The following is a 17,828-nucleotide window of genomic DNA, read 5'->3' on the forward strand; positions in this document are numbered from 1 at the left end:
GTGTTGTTCGGAGCCTCCCATCAAGTTGTGGAGATTTCCCCAACCTTGTTTGTAAAGGTTAGATCACCGCCTTCAAGGGCACCACTAGTGGAATCACGACATCTCGCATTGTGTGAGGGCGTGAGGAGAATACGGTGGCCCTGGTGGCTTCTAGGGGAGCATTGTGCCTCCACACCATTCCAACGGAGACGTACTTCCCCTCAAAGGGAAGGAACTTTAGTAACACATCCTCATCTCCACCGGCTCCACTTGTGGTTATCTCTTTCCTTTACTTTGTGCAAGCTATTGTTGTGTTGTATTCTTTGCTTGCACTTGTTATTGTTATTGTTAGCATCATATAGGTTGCTCACCTAGTTGCACATCTAGACAACCTATTTGTTGCTAAACCTAATTTGTGAAGAAAGGCTAAAAATTGTTAGTTGCTTATTCACCCCCACCCCTCTAGTCAACCATGTCGATCCTTTCACACTTGGACGACCAAGGAATAAGTGACGGTCCAAGATAAACGCAACATCCCGAAGAGATTATGGAGAGTGGTGTCTCCTGGATTGGTTAGATGTCACCTGGGAGCCTCCAAAAGATTATGAAGTTGAACCAAGGAGTTTGTAAGGGCAAGGAGAATGCCTACTTCATGAAGATCTACCCGAGTGGGGCTAGTCCTTTGTGGGTGTAAGCCATGATGGAATAGACTAGGTTGCTTCTTCGTGGACCCTTCATGGGTGGAGCACTTTGTGGACTCGTGCAACCATTAACCTAGTTGAAGTCTCCATGAACGTGGATGTACGATAGCACCATCTATCGGAACCATCACAAAAATCATTGTGTCTTCATTGTGTTTGATCTTCTATCTCTACCCTTTACCTTCCGCACAATTGGATGCTTTACTATTTCCGTCACCCTATCTTTAGAGATGCATGTGTACAAGTCTTGGTGAAGTCTTAACTAGTGCCAAAATCCGCCAAATTTTCAAGAGAACTAAAAATTGCACCTTTGGTTGGTTAAGAGTCTATTCACCCCCCCTAGACCTATCTTCTTCGATCCTACAATCCCCCCACCGGTAGGTTGTCGAAACATGCCTCCTGATTAGATCTCCCCAGAATAGAAATTTGCCATGCCACGCGAGTGGCCCCCTAGTCGTGCCACTAGGCTGCGTGGGGCCCTCGGGTGGCCCCTGGAACATTCATGGCTTAGAAAAAATTCATATTAAATATCCATGGTTTTTGGCCTCCATAAATATGGATTTTCTGAAAAGTCAAAAACATGCATAAAACAACAACTAGCTCTAGGAACTGAATTAGTTGGTTAGTCTAGAAAAAATAATAAGATTACTATAAAAAGTATCCAAAAGTGATATTATGATAGCATGAAATAATAAAAATTAGAGATATATTTGAGACATATCAATCGCTAGCCTTCGCCTCCACGAACTGGCTCAAAAATCCAACAACGAAGGAAATGTCTCGTCGGGTGTGCACGAGGTACCTGAGGCTGCCGATGACACTTCAGTAGAATGTCGCGTCCACCGGCGCTTCCTTGCTCTCCTTGTTGAGCTTGCACCGGGCCTCCATCGGAGTGTGCGTGGTGTTGCAGTATGACATGCCTCTCAAACTAGCTGCTTGCCGATGTAGGCGGGCTGGGCGATGGTCATGTGCATGTGCTCTTAATTCATCTCAAGCCCGAGGTAGCACCATATCAGCGTGAGGTCACTCATGATGAAGAGCCACTTCATTTCTTCCTTGAAGCGGTGTACCCCATGTTGCTCAACCCAGTGATGATGAGGTTGTCATCGTAGACGCCAATGATATGCAGCCCATCCCTAGTTCCTCGCGCATACATTTTGTACTCTGTGACACTGCAGATAAAGCCGAGCAATGCTAAATTCACATCTAGCTTGACGTTCCACGCCATCAGTGCTTGTCGAAGCCCGTACATGGCCTTGTGTAGCATGTACACGCCATGCTCGTGAGCCTAGGTGAAAAATCCTGATGGTTTGGAGACGTAGACCTCCTCCTCGAGGTCGCTGATACGTCTGCAACGTATCTATAATTTTTTATTGTTCCATGCTATTATATTATCTGTTTTGAATGTTTAATGGGGTTTAATATGCTCTTTTATATTATTTTTGGGACTAACCTATTAACTGGAGGCCCGGCGCCAGTTTCTGTTTTTTTTGCCTATTTTAGAGTTTCGCAGAAAAGGAATACCAAACGGAGTCCAAACGGAATGAAACCTTCGCGATGATCTTTCTTGGACCAAAAGCAATCTAGAAGATTTGGAGTTGAAGTCTGGAATGCCACGAGGTGGCCACGAGGCAGGAGGGCGTGCCTAGGGGGGTAGGCGCGGCCCCCACCCTTGTGGGCCCCTCGTAGCTCCATCGACGTACTTCTTTCGCCTATATATACTCTTATACCCTAGATCGATCAGAGAGAGCCACGAAACCACTTTTCCACAATCGCAACCTTCTGTACCGTGAGATCCCATCTTGGGGCCTTTTCCGGCGATCTGTTGGAAGGGGAATCGATCACGGAGGGCTTCTACATCAACACCATTGCCTCTCCGATGAAGCGTGAGTAGTTTACCACAGACCTTCAGGTCCATAGTTATTAGCTAGATGGCTTCTTTTCTCTTTGATTCTCAACACAAAGTTCTCCTCGATGTTCTTGGAGGTCTATTCGATGTAATACTCTTTTGCAGTGTGTTTGCCAAGATCCGATGAATTGTGGATTTATGAACAAGATTATCTATGAATATTATTTGGTTCTTCTCTAAATTCTTATATGCATGATTTGATATCTTTGCAAATCTCTTTGAATTATCGGTTTAGTTTGGCCTACTAGATTGATCTTTCTTGCAATGAGAGAAGTGCTTAGCTTTGGGTTCAATCTTGCGGTGTCCTTTCCCAGTGACAGTAGGGGCAGCAAGGCATGTATTGTATTGTTGCCATCGAGGATAAAAAGATGGGGTTTATATCATATTGCTTGAGTTTATCCCTCTACATCATGTCATCTTATTTAATGTGTTACTCTGTTCTTATGAACTTAATACTCTAGATGCATGCTGGATAGCGGTCGATGTGTGGAGTAATAGTAGTAGATGCAGAATCGTTTTGATCTACTTGACACAGACGGGATGCATATGTTCATGATCATTGCCTTAGATATCTTCATAACTATGCGCTTTTCTATCAATTGCTTAGCAGTAATTTGTTCACCCACCGTAATACATGCTATCTTGAGAGAAGCCACTAGTGAAATCTATGGTCCACGGGTCTCTTTCTTATTATATTGCATCTCTTTTATTTACATCGCATCTCGTTTACTACTTTGCAATCTTTACTTTCCAATCTATACAACAAAAATACCAAAAATATTTACTTTACTATCTTTATTAGATCTCACTTTTACGAGTGACCGTGAAGGGATTGAGAACCTCTTTATCGTGTTGGTTGCAAGGTTCTTGATTGTTTGTGCAGGTACTAGGTGACTTGTGCGTTGTCTCCTACTGGATTGATACCTTGGTTCTCAAAATTGAGGGAAATACTTACGCTACTTTGCTGCATCACCCTTTCCTCTTCAAGGGAAAACCAACGCATGCTCAAGAGGTAGCAGTCGCCATTTATGAACTCTGATATGATGTCCATGTGGTAGACCTCCAAGCCCCGGTGCCCACCCGGGCAAGGATCAACCGCACGGACTCGAGCCTTTCCACCGGCGCATAGGGTGAGACAAATTTAGCTAGGAGCCTCTTTTCATTCTTCCCAGCTCCCCGAAAACAAAGCTCGACTTGCATGTGTTAAAGTTCTTCCATACCAACTTAGTTGCCCGGCGCTGCTATTGGCATAACAACCGATGGGGTCCAGAAGCACAAGGAGATTTTACTCGTTGGAAGACTTCCTTAAAGTCCACCCCTACATGATGCACCTATCCTTTTGTGATGAGCTGAGCCTTGTGCTTGACGATGGTGGTGTGCTTGTCCTTCTTAACCTTGTACACCCACTTGAGGCCAATTGCCCAATGATTTGTGGGGAGAGTGGTGAGTGTCCAAGTGTTGTTGTCATCGATCGCCTATAGCTCATCTAGCAGCGCACGACGCCAACAGTCCTTGAGCTCTACCTCAGCGAACGTGATCAGCTCCTCCCCCGACAACAAATACAACACCTTGTCGTCAAGAGGAGCCCCGCCATCCGCGGCAATCCGACAGGTACCCCGATAAGGTCGTTGACCATGCGGTACCAGTGTGGCGCGACAGTGATGTCGTTCGGTGTCAGACAAGTCTGAGCGCGTCATCATCGGAGTTGTGAACTGAGTTGGCACACATCGTTCGTTGTGCCCGAGGAGGTTGTGCTTGGGGAGCTGGTGTTCGGGGTCACCGATTGCACTGCCATGGGAGCGATTCTGGTACACTGAGGTTTCTACAGTGAAGGATCTACTCACTAGCGGCTCCTCGGGAGCCTCCAAGTTCCAATGTTCATCCTCGTCGAAGTCGGCGTCATAGGAGACATGCACGCGCCTAGAGGTGGGGTAGTACATCCTATTTTGTTGAGATGAGTACGGGTCGATGATGTTGTGCTGCACTCCCTGATTGGCACAGTGCTCATAGAAAGTGGACGAGGTGAACTCGCCGTCACGGTCAGCGCGGAGCACGACACAGCTTGTTGCTGCACTCCACTTCTGCCGTAACCTGGAACTTGACAATGGTGTGTTGCGCCTCATCCTTGGCAGTGAGGAGCACCTCAGGGTCGCTCCTGGCTTGGCCTTGCCGGTGCCAGCCCACATCCCATTCTTGGGGCTACACTTGTAGGTGACTGGCATGAGAAAAAATTCAGGCGCGTGTCAAATAGCAAACGTGACAACTTTCCTTTAAAAAGAATGCATCCAGTTATACTGATGACACTATCATATTCATGGAACATGACATGGCTAAGGCACGTAATATGAAACTCATCTTATGTCTCTTCGTACAATTGTCTGGCTTAAAAATTAATTTTCATAAGAACGAGTTGTTTTGCTTTGGGAAGTCCAAAGACGAGGAAAACGCTTATAGACAATTGTTCGAATATGAATTAGGTGCTTTACCATTCAGTTATTTGGGTATACCAATCCACCACCGTAAGTTATCCAATAAAGAATGGAAGTGTATTGAAGAACGAATTGAAAAAAAACTTAGCTGCTGGAAGGGCAAGCTTATGTCATATGGAGGTTGGCTAGTCCTGATTAACTCGGTACTGACTAGTATGTCGATGTTTCTACTTTCGTTCTTCGAAATTCCGAAAGGGGTTCGAAAGCGACTTGATTTCTTTAGATCTCGTTTCTTCTGGCAGTCTGATGAGGCCAAGAGGAAATAATGTCTCGCGCGATGGGATATCCTTTGCCGACCTAAAGACCAAGGGGGGGGCTCGGTATTGAGAACTTAAAAATTAAGAATAAATGTCTTATGAGCAAATGGCTATATAGGCTAGAGACAGAGCCGGAGGGTATGTGGTCACAAATCCTACGAAATAAGTATTTACACTCGAAAATACTAGCCAGGGTTACCATGAGACCGACTGACTCGCCATTCTGGAAGGGACTTATGAGAATGAAGGACTTGTTCTTTCGTAGGGTCAAATTCTTGGTTGGCAATGGGATGTCAACAAGATTTTGGGAGGATACGTGGTTAGGAGAGACGCTCCTGGCCGTCCAATATCCCACCCTTTATAATATTGTGCAACGTAAGGAGGATTACGTAGGCACAGTCTTTCAAATTATTCCCTTAAACATTCAGTTCAGACATGTGTTAGTTGGTGAGAGATGGACTGCCTAGATGCATTTGGTTCGGAGACTAGTAGAAGTTCAACTCTCCGACCAGCCGGATTCGACATAATGGAAGTTAACTAAGAATGGGATTTTTATGGTGAAATCATTCTATATGGATTTGATTAATCCTGGCCCAATCTCAAGATCGTTGCACATCTGAAGGGTTAAGGTTCCTTTGCGTATTAAAATCTTTATGTGGTTCGTCCACAAGCAAGTGATACTCACAAAGGACAAATTAATCAAAAGGTGATGGGTAGGAAGTTTGCGGTGTTGTTTTTGTGATCATGATGAAACAACACTTATTTCTTGAATGCACACTTGCCAAGTTACTTTAGAGAACGATTCATATAGCTTTCAACATTAATCCTCCAGTCGATATTGCGTCGTTGTTTGGGACGTGGTTAGCCGGGGTTGAACAGATTACTGCGGCTCGTATTCGGATTGGAATATGTGCGCTATTATGGGCTAACTGCAAGAATGGTATGATTTTTAACAGACAACACACTTTAACTTTCTTGCAGGTCATCTTTAGAGCTACAGCTTGGATCCGTATGTGGTCCTTACTCACTCCTATGGACTCCAGGGAGCCTTTGGTTACTGGGTGTAACCAATAGGAGATGGTAGCTCGGGTTATATTCAACCGGTTCGGATGACGCTCGCATAACAGGATAGGAGTCTAGGAAGCTTATCCTTCATATTACCGTATCGGTTGCCTTTGTCGGCATGTAATTTTCCTTTTTTACTTTGTTATGCTTCGTTTGCGAGCTGTAAGACTATTATGACGGTACTTCGTGGATTTTTAATAAAATGGCTGCATGCACAGGCCGGGGGCATTGCCTCCATTTTCAAAAAAAGTTATACTGAAAAGACAAGAACACAAGGTCAAAAGATAAAAAAAAAATCTTGGCGGCCTCTTTTTTTTGGGGGTAGTAGCACATGCCACAAAAATATGCAACGTTTTGCACCAACAACTTTTAATGGTCAAACATGCTACGCGTGAATTTCTTTTTCTTTTTGCGAGGCAAATGCGTGATTTCTTTTTAGACAAAAATGCGTGAATTTCTTAGGCACGGAAACTGTTTATGGGCTCAGTCTGTCTCGTGTGTTGGGCAGGAAAATGAACATTTCGTAGGAGTAGACCGTCCAGTCCACTAGAGTCACGGACCCGAGGCCTTTGCTCTCTCTATTACCCGCAGCAGAAACTGCTTCTGCCTGCAGAGGAAAAGGGTGGACAAAGGAATCCCTCCTTCATTCCTGCTCTCTTCCTGCTCTGTCTCCTTTTCCACAACTCCGTCTGAACCTCGCCTCTCCCTCTCATATCACACCTCGCATAAGCTTTCTCCTCAGTCAATGCTTCTATCCCTCTGAATCTTGGCTAGAATCATCTCCATCATCTCGCCTAGGCTTTCGCCGTCTGCCTGCCTACTCGACTCATCTCCATGGCCGCCCACGCCGCCGCCGACCCGTTCGAGCCCCAGAAGCAGGATCAAGAAACAGGTAAAAAGCTTGAACCTTTTTTCTTGTATTTCTCAACGCCGCCGTTTCCGCTCCAAGATCAACCGGCGCCATAGCCGAGCGACGCGGGTGCAGCCTCAGTTTGCGAGCGCTCCGCTGGTACCAAGGCACTACCGCGCGCTAGCAGATGCCTCTCATCACTGGCCTCGATCCACCGCGGACGGCAATGCGCTGCAGGGGACAGTAGGTGAGGGCGACGCGGCGAGGGAGAGCACGCACAGCACAGCACCGCACCGCACCGCACAGGTGGACACATGGGACCGGCCGCCGGCCGACTGGTGCCCTTACCGGCAATATCTTCTCTTCAGCCCGGCGGCGATTTGTTTACCTCAAGATGGCGCCTTTACCACCCCAATCATCATCGACCCCTCGCCGCCGGTCTCATGCGCACCTACACGCGGCGCGGAGAGTACGTGACGTTTGGACCGAGCGTCATGTAAGTCGGACGTCTACAGAGCAGCAAGGGGGCTTGAGGCCTTGAGCTGGGCGAAGGTCCATGCCCAACAACATCAAGAGGGCTGAAAGGAAGTGGTGTTTGAGGGATATCAACCTGTAGACCGTCCACATTGCTACCATGCGGATGAGCAATGCTTCCTTCATGCTCTGCTAATGGTGGATCTGACACTCAATAAGCACCTTAGCCCACTACTTTTTTTGTTCACTGTTTTTGAGATAGCTCACCATTCATGCCGAATGCTAATGTTACAAGTAATACCCATTTTATCTCCCTCCAACAGTTTGGTGTTTGGTGGCACTTGACAGCTATAGTTTCTTTTATTGATACTACCAATTGGAAAACTCTGCTCTCACTAACAAGCAAACTGCAGATGGGAGAGGCACACACTCACATCGCTTCAATACATTTGAATGCGTCCCTAACCAGTCATATGCTTTTGGCATCATTTATCTTACTGCTTTTTTCTGCTACTATGTCAGCAATGTTATTGAGAATTTTGACGTGATTATATACATAGCATCCTTCCTATTTCCTGACGTAGATAATCAAGGGTTTAACATTCAACTCTATTTATATCAGTTGGCCCTATTGAGGATTTTTATCGCACTAAAGGAACAATCAAAGTCCAAGTTGGATTGCAAGGCTATGAAGAGAAGTTAATAGATTTCGACGGCAATGAAATGAAGCTTCTTAGGTGCTCTTACAATGTCGGCCCAATTGAATTACCTCGATTAATCAAGAGGGGGAGCCAAAGTACTACAACTTTGCTTTCAAGCTATGAATGTCTTAGTACTTTGAGACACCCAGCGGCTGTCCAGGTAGAAAATTACTTCAGCAAAGAGGGTTTAGTCATTTCTGAAGTGAATGGGTCCTTCGGCAAATGGTTATCTTTGAGGAAGGAGAATGAATTGTTTGATCAATGCACTATGCGTCCCCTCCTAAAGAACATGGTGATGTATGTTCTAGCATACACTTTGCTACATATGCTCTTTGTTCTTTCATGTAGTTGATAACACTTTTCTTGCTTACTATTGGTGTGTGCAGTCAACTTGTAGGTCTGGTTGAAAGTGTACTTCTCAAGAACAAGTGCCCCGTAGGTCTTTCAATGAAAGACTTGTACATCAAGATTCTTCATAATGGTACCGCTAAGCTGCAGGTTCTAATCCCTGAAGGTAATGCTTTATGAGTTTCTTTTTACTACAATAACAAAAACTGTAGATGTGGACTTTTGTGCTGAGTCACCTACATATTAAAAGAAACATAAAAAGGTTGATTTTTGGATTTTGAATAGACATAGGATGTGACAATTTACAAATGTGTGTTCCGTTATAATTAAAAAGCTATGAATTTCTTTTTGAAGCAATCACAGTTGTTCACAGCACTACAAGTTCTACAGCTATAAAAATCTGTGCTAGATATGACCAATTAAATTGGTGCGACCTAACGATGAATAGTATGCTAGCTATACTAACATGCACAGTTTGTTCTTTTTGTGTAGGACACCTTGGTCATGTTTTAGCAGCAAATACTGTACAAGTAAATTTTGTAGCTTTGCCACCACCCATGATTATTTTTTCCAATTCTAGCATAGTTCTTATAGTGGAAAAGGGGAAAATGTTATAGGAGTAGATCCAAATAGATGGAGATGCACACTTGCCATGTACAAGTACTATATGAACTTGCATTGTTTTTAAATGTTGTCTTGTGTAGAAAAGGACAGGGATGAACAGATAAGATAGTTACCCCAATTTGTTTGCACGTGACATATATAAATCTGCACAAAACTTTGTTTTTCAGCCTAATTTGCACAGAACTTGCTAATGCTTATAGCACTTAAATACCTTTACAAGTGTAATTTTCTCTGCAATGCAAAAGAAGAAAATGGAAATTCATGTGGGTGCAGGGTTTGTTCAAGCGCTAGTTTCTGTTTTAGTAATTTCTATACTCTACGATGATGCTACTAATAGCAAAAGAGATAATTTTTCCTATTATTGTTTATAATGTAGTACAAGTCGCCAGTCAGGGTCTTGAGGTTAAGGCATGGAAAAGTGTTAGGACCATTGTTGACGGGTGCTTTGCTAAGTTTAAGATCGTTCCAGACGAGGCTACAAGAGGCTTCATCTCATCAATTGGGATTCTGACCAAAAACACTGAAGTTCTTTTTGCTGACTTCCCGGATCAATGGGACAACTCCAGGAAAGGAGCATTCCTCATGGAATCTGCGCACATACCAACATTGTGTCCAGTACGTTCAATGCTAAGGATTCAGGTCTGAGGTGGCCACTTGGACAAGACGGAGAAACTCCGTGGGTGTTGCAACAGCTAATTTATCGTGGTCAAAAATTCTCTCAGTACAATAAGGATTTTCCGTATGACTACGTGAAGCTCTGCAGAAACACCTATAAGCATTTCGATGAGTTGCCAAAATACATCAAGGTGCGCAATTTAAATTTTAGACCTAGTCTTATTCCCGTAAAGGGTGGAGTATTCTGGTTACATCGAGCAAGATGCATGGATGGATGACTTAAGCCTATTTAAAGTACAGTCTTGCTAGTTTTATGCTTATGCCTGGTAAATGGTGAACAAAATCCTCCTGAACTAACTTGGTAAAAAAAATAGAATTCCTGTTTAGGGATATTAATTAAATTTCTTTTGTTAAACAGAACAAGCTTGGAGGGGATAAAGATGGACTTTTAAATCAGATGGAGAAATGGACACCGGGCATATGGCGCATCCTATATGTAGCAGTCCATAAGAATAAGAAATGTAAGAAATCTCTTTGTAGAATGCTGCAGCTATAGCTCTTGTCTTGTAACGATTGCTGTATATTTTCCTTCAATGTTCTTTAGTGGACCTTCAATTTAATTTTTGTACTGATTACTTGTTTTTATCAATACAGGATGTGTGGGTAGTAGCTGATTATGGAACGTACGTGCATCAGTAAAACAGACATAGACTTGGAGCTTATTGGATAGCACTGCTTATGGTCATTGATTCCCATACCTTTTGTTGGACTTGGAGCTTATTACTTAGCACTTGCTTGTGTTTTATTGGCTGGTGACCCTGCCCAGTTTGACGCAACAAAATTGCTAATGCGCAGTTTTGGTAAAGCAGTTGATCGTGCAACTGTGCACTGTATTGGGATATCATATACTGTATGTAACTGGGCCTCCTGGGCTCCTGACCAGTACAAGTTTGATTCGTGGCGCGCAAGTTTTCTTGGTGTTTAATTTGGGTTGAGCTGGTGTAGCAGCTGACGAAGCTCTCCTCTCATGTGGGCGTCGGCTGATTGGTTCGCACAATTAATGTAGGGCATTTGGCTTTCGTACGTGCCTCCAACTTCTGTCTGGTGTTCTCGTGTGGGCTACAGGTGTACTAGTAATGCTTCAGGAACCGCTTCGCTCTGCCTTTTGGCGATAGAGCAGCAGCAATCTCCACCCCTCTCCGTCCGTCGCTCCAGCGGCTGGAGGAGGGAGTGGGCTCCTGCTTCTCTTCCAGCTAGTCCATAGATTTAAGGTCTCGTCTTTGTTTAGTAGCCCAGTTTGATGAGGTTGGTGCTTCCGTCGAATAAGATGGCTTGCCAAGCGTCGTCAGGAGCGGCGTCCATGGCGGGCAGGAGTTGCAGGGAGGACGATGCACCATGTCCGTCGGTGGCGCAGCCGCGCAAGGCTCGGGCGGTAGGCGAACGACCACATTAAGGCTGGTCATACTGGGAGTAACATAGGTAGTAACATAGATGCCACATAAGCAAAAATGTTGATGTGGCAATTAGTTAATAAGGAAAGAGGCAAATAGAGTAACCTAATATGTTACCATCACATAGCGATTTCCAATGCAAAATGAGTCTACAAGACAATAAATGAACATGTGTATGTTACTACACATATGACACTTCCCACTATAAGGACAGTAACATAGAGTAGTAACATATGCATGTTACTACTCTAAGTTACTCCCCACTATGACCAGCCTAAGAGCCCGGGGTAGGAGGAGACGTCCATAACGGCCATTCTTTTTTCCCCTTTCTTTTCTCTTCCTGCAATAAATGGACCCCCGCGGTTGGGGGAGACAACAGTTATAGTTGATGTGTTATTTCGTGCCATACCATCACTTACAGCGGGCCCCATTGTCAGTTATTTTTTCACAACACGCTCAATCGACGGTTTAGTGCTATCGGCAAAAAATACTAAAAAAATTGTGTTTTATGCAAACCGTTAGCGTCTGATGGTTGTTGGCAAACTTGCACACAATTATGGTGGTTTTTGCAATTTTCTCCTAAACTTGCTTATAGTCAAAGTATAGGCACCTGTCCAAGATTCTGACCAAACCAGTGACAACATGTCATCTAATCTGTGTGTGATACATGTTATGAGTAAGATACAGTAATACATACGGATCCTACATGCTTTCCTGCTTTGAAGGAACTTAGTCTTCCCGATGCTTTCCTGTCATCGGTGACTGCTGGGGTGATACCATCTTGTGAAGCTCTTATATGTGTACCCAATGGCCTAGGCGCAATCTGGCTTAATAATCAAGGACTTGAGTCTGTCAGGGAAACTTCGGCACTGTGTTTTCTTGTAGAGACGTTCACTAGCAAGTACTCCCTCTGTCCCATAATATAAGAACGTTTTTGACACTACACTAATGTCAAAAACGTTCTTATATTATGGGACGGAGGGAGTAACTCGCTGCTCGTTTGGCTGGTCCACCCCCTGACGAGAATGCAATTTCCCTGATTATAGAAGATGGGCTTTTCTCGTGCCAGAGCTGAAGAAGCATTAAGACAGGTTGGAACAAATATCGTTGAGGTCGCGACTGATTGGTTGTTTTCACACCCGGAGGAACCGCCAGAGGATGATGAACTTGCTCGAGCTCTTGCTATGTCACTAGGGAATTCTGATAGACCTGTTCAAGAGGAAGATGACAGAACTAATGATCTTGAGCTCGAAGAAGTAAATGTTCAGCTCCTTCCCATGGGAGTTATTTACCTAAAACCACCACACTTGGGGCTAAGGTAACAACTTACTACCACATTTGTGTCAGGGCACATAAAACCATCAGATTTGCGCCTAACGAATAACGAAGAGCACTGATTGTCTGATTTGCTCACGAAAACAGCGGAACTGACACATTGGGCCCACCTGTCGGGCTGACGTGGCGAAGACCAAAAAGTTTGACCAACTGATGTGGCAAATGAGGGGGGGGGGGCAGCTGTCAATGACTAGAAAGTCATCTTCTTCACACCATTTTTTTTCTATGAAGCATTCCATCGAGCACCTTATGTGCGTTCATCCTCTAGCCACTGAAGAAGTCACAACACGCCATGGCCACGCCGGAGCAGTGACCAAAGGAACGGCGGGAGTAGTGAGTAGAGGAACGCCTCCATCCCGTCCGCCAGCTCACGAAGCTGGCATACGCAGCGGCGCGGGCATGGTGCCGGTCGAGCCAAGTTGTGGCCACGCAGGGAAGGGGAGAGTGGCTCACCTTGAGCATGTATGCTTGCTCAGATGCGTCAACGCCATGCGTGAGCACGCATGCGTGAAGAAGAAGGTGAGCGCATATTTGTGTACAGGAAGAAGAAGGTGAGCGCAGACCCGGAAGCGAACGCCGTCGCGCCGCCCGACGGAGTCGCCGTGTCCAGGAAGCTCCGCGGGACCTGCGCCTCCTCGCTAGCCATGCCTGCAAGCCAGCAAGCCGACGCCATGCGTGAAGAAGAAGGCGAGGGCATACACGTCGTCGTCCATGGCGGACTCGCCAGCGAACTCCGTCGCGCCGCTCGACGCAGTCGCCGTGTACAGGAAGCTTCGCGGGATATGTGCCTCCTCAATTGCCCTGCCCGCAGGCCAGCACGTCGACGCCAGGAGTAAGGTGGCCCTGCGCTAGCTTGAGCAGGGCTCGGCTGCCGCGGCCATGGTAGCCATGAAGCTCTCGGCTCGGCCGTCCATGCCGGCGGGGGCGGCGGCCAGATTCGATGGTTCATGGCGTGCAGGGAACAGGCTGAGGCGGCCCGGGCCTAGTTTGAGCAGGGGCTCGGCTACATGGCCATGGAGCTCTCGGCTCGGCCCTGCTCGATGCAATGCTCCTAAGGAATAAAGATGGGATGAAGATAAACGCGTAGTCAATGACAGGCGGGGCCCGCATCTCATCTGCCGCCTCACCTAGTCAACACATTTTTTTTGTACTTGGTCTTTGCCACGTCATTCCGACAAGCAGGTCCTACCTGTCAGTTTGGCTGTTTTTGTGACCAAATCTCAGCATCAGTGCTCTGCGTTACATGTTAGGCGCAATTTCGATGGTTTTTGTGCTCTGGCTCAGATGTGGTACTAAGGGCCTGTTCGGGAGCTCGCCAGCTTCCAGCTTCCGCGAATCCGCGAGCAGAGCTGGCCCGAACGGCCCGGCTCCAGGAAGCTGACTTCCCGGATCGAAGCAGCGTCTACGTACAAAAAACCGGAGCGGCGGTTTCGGCGATCCCAGAATCGGAAATCCTGGAGTTGACTTTATTTACAGAGAGCTGCCACCGCGAAGTGGAAGAAAACGGTTCGTGCGATGAAAGAAACGAAACGGTTCGTCCCTACCAGGCCAGAAATGAGCTTAATGGGCTAGGCCGCTAGAAGCCCAACACGAGCGACTGGATCGGGGAGTTCTAGTGCCGAACGGTTTTCCTGATCCTTAATTTTCGTCTGGAAGCTGGAAGCCAGATCGGGAAGCCAGATTTGAGAATTTCTTGGCGCTGGGGAGTTGCCGAACAGGCCCTAAGTTGTTATCCTAGCCTCAAAGTGTGATGGTTTTGGATAAATAACTCCTCCCATGAAGATACTTAGGCTGCTGCAGGCAAAGGAAACATTAGCTTTTCCTGTCTGGGATATGCTTGCGACTATCAGCTCACAGAATGACGGCCAAAACCGTGTGAAGGTGCTTACATACTTGATTGATCATATGAATCAATGTCTTGTGGCATCTGATCCTTTGAAGAACACTGCATTATCTACTTTTTTTTCACATGTTCTTGCTTTGATTCTTCATGGAGATGCCGCTGCTCGTGAAGTTGCCTCAAAGGCTGGTCTTGTCAAGGTTGTTTCGAGTCTGCTGTGCAGCTGGGAGTCAAGACCCAAGGGAAGGTCAAACAACCAAGGTTCCCAATTGGGTTACTTCCTGTTTCCTTTCTGTTGATAGAATGCTCCAGTTGGAACCAAGTTGCCAGATGTTACTGCGCTTGATGTTCTCAAAAAGGATAATTCACCTACACAAACATCTGTTGTGATTGATGACAGCAAGAAGAAGGATCCTTCCAGTTAACGAAATTTTCGATTCCGCTCCGCGCCGACAGCCACTCCAGCTCCGGCGCCCACTTCCCCCTCTCGCCGGCAGCCGCTCCGGCTCCGGCGACCACCCCCTCCCTCCTGCCGCCTCCCGCTCCGGGACCGGCGGCCACCGGGCGCCCCTTCTGATGGCATCTCAGGTCTCCCTCTCCGCGGGCTCGTCTGACTCGGGCTCATCCCGCAGGCCCTCCATGGGTGTTGCTACAACTGTGGGGACCCGAATCACATCTCTGTGGACTGCACCAACCCGACGCGGTGCCTCCGGTGTGGTGGTGATGGCCACATCGCCCGCGGCTGTCTCCGGCCGCGCAGTTCCTCTCCGCTCGACCGGCGCCGCCCTCCGCCTGCCCTACGTCAGTGGCGGGAGGCCTCCCCGCCCTCGCCACCGCTGGCGTCGCTGCGCGCGGCCCCGCCGTCTGGCTCCCGCTCTCCACTCCAACCGCCACCGCCCGGTCCCCCGCCGACTGGCGCTGTCCGTTTCGAGAGGTCCTGGGCCCAGGTGGCCAGCGCTGCCGCGGTCTCCCAGTCCTCGGTAACGAGCGTGGCCGGCCCGGGCTTCTCGGTGCCGTTCGAGCCGACGCCGCCCCCGCGGCGCGAGGTGGAGCAGATAGTGGACTGCTGTTTTTTGCAGCGCGCGGCGGACGTCGATGCCCTGGAGGAGGAGCTGTCGCGGGCGGTCGTCGTCTCCATCGTGGAGCCGTCAATGCCGGTGGACCTCGCGGATGCCGCCCGGGCCCTGCACTTGGAGTTCGACCTCGGCCCACACGGCATGTCGATTCGCCCCTTCTTCTCGCAGGATTTTCTTGTCCTCTGCAAGACCAAGGCCACACGCGATAGATTGGTTGCCAGAGGGCACGCCGGCGCGCCGCGCTTCGCGCTCTCTTTGGGCCCGTGGATTTGGCAGGCTTGGGCAACCGCCATTGTCATGCCATACCTTGTGCGGCTGCTGTTGGTGGGCGTTCCGGCCAACGTGTGGACCAAGCGTGCCACCGACTCCGTTCTCAGGGACCTCGGCATGGTTGTCAAGGTCGCCAGCTGCACTGAGCGCCGCGACGACATGGCTGGCTTCCGTGTCTGGCTGTGAACTAACGATCCGGCGCGCATCCCGCCGCGCCGCATCCTGGTGGTGGAAGAGCCGAGAAGGCGGGAGGAAGGTGTCGATGCGTTGTGGTACCCAGTGGACACCATCCAAGAAGGTGCGCCGGTTCTGGTCTCAGGCCGGGCGCAGCCCCAGATCCCCCCACCGCCACCGCCGCCACCGGCGGCTGATGAGGGAAGCGGCACAGACCAAGCTCATGGTGCCGAGGTGGGTTCGTCGGGTGACTCTGGCGGCCAGTTGGGTGAGGCTGGGGCTCGTTCCAGTCCCCCCCCTCCCCCCGCTGGTCAGGCAAGCTCGCCGCCAGCGGCCGGCATGCAGCAAGTGCCACCTCTGGCTGTCGTTCAGATCGCGGTCCCGGTAGGCTCTCGACCGGGGAACCGGCTCCTCTACCGTGCCGCTGGGCACGGCAGAGTGCGGTGCCTTCTTACGCAAGAGCGTGCACATATGGGCCAGAAAGGCCTCCTAATGCATCACGCGGCAGCACAGGTCAACAATTAACTATTTTCTTTTTTGCTAAAAAACTAATTAACTACGTACTTCCCAACTCTTAAGAAAACTATTTCCCTTGTCTAAAAAAAACTATTTCTCCTATGAAATACTAATTTACTGTTATTGTTTCAAAAAACTAATTACCTAATCCCTCCGTTCCTAAATATAAGTCTTTTTTAAACATTTCAATATGAACTACATACGAAGCAAAATAAGTGAATCTATACTCTAAAACATGTCTATATATATCCGTATATAGTTCATATTAAAATCTTGAAAAGACTAATATATAGAAACGGATGGAGTATTAATTAATACATATGAGCAACATTCTAAAATGGAAATGAACTCATACTAAAAAAATGATTTTATTGGTATTGGTATCGTTCCGTTTCATTTTTTTTCTTTTAGCCAACATGTTCAAGCAGACATGTGTTAAAGTTTCTAATATATATACATATATATGTACATACATATATACATACATACATACATATATATATATATATATATATATATATAAGTTTCTATTTTTATTTGTTATTGTTTTATCAACTTTATTGGCACGTTTATATTTTTGGTGGATTTTTTTTGTTTTTTTCATGCTACTTGCGGCAGAGAGGGCGAGGGCCTCCGCCAGCTGCGGCTGGTAGTCCGCCTCCGCCTTGCGTCGCTCCTCCTCAATGGAGGTCTGCATGGCTGCCGCAAACACCGCCTGGTAGGCAGCCTCCTCCTCCTGCTTGACGACTGGGGGCGGCGGGGGTTGGTGTCGTGGTGTTGGATGCTGCGGCGCCGTTGCTCCTCCGGTATCTGACGCTGCTCCGACATGAGTAGCTCCCGCCGCCTGCGCATCTCCACCGCATGTGCCCGCTGCGACCGCGACACCGAGATCCGATGCGGATCCAGATGACAGTCGTGCGGTACGGTCACATCCAGTTACGACAGCAGCTGCCTGTACTGGCAGTGCCATCGCGCCTGGTGCACCAGAATGTGCAGCCATTGCCTGGCAGGGCGGGCAGGCGCTAGCGACGACGGAGTAGGAACTGTCAGGGGTGAGCTTCCCCTTGTTCTTGCCGGGGCCGCCGAAGAAGCCCATGGGTAGGGTTTGCTATGTCGCCGGTGAGGGAGCGTGCAACTAAATATGGATGGGCAGC

The 17,828-nt window shown here is 47.8% G+C and overlaps 1 long non-coding RNA gene across 1 annotated transcript; it reads left to right on the forward strand.

Annotated features, from left to right (window-relative positions):
• Positions 1-9,804: 9,804 nt before the first annotated feature.
• LOC119281725 lies at positions 9,805-10,971 on the forward strand. Its single transcript, XR_005138522.1, has 3 exons — positions 9,805-10,203; positions 10,431-10,533; positions 10,667-10,971. It is a non-coding gene; the product is annotated as an uncharacterized LOC119281725 (long non-coding RNA).
• Positions 10,972-17,828: the final 6,857 nt, after the last annotated feature.

This window comes from Triticum dicoccoides, chromosome 3B (genome assembly GCF_002162155.2).
Source record: "Triticum dicoccoides isolate Atlit2015 ecotype Zavitan chromosome 3B, WEW_v2.0, whole genome shotgun sequence".
Classification (NCBI taxonomy): Eukaryota; Viridiplantae; Streptophyta; class Magnoliopsida; order Poales; family Poaceae; genus Triticum; species Triticum dicoccoides.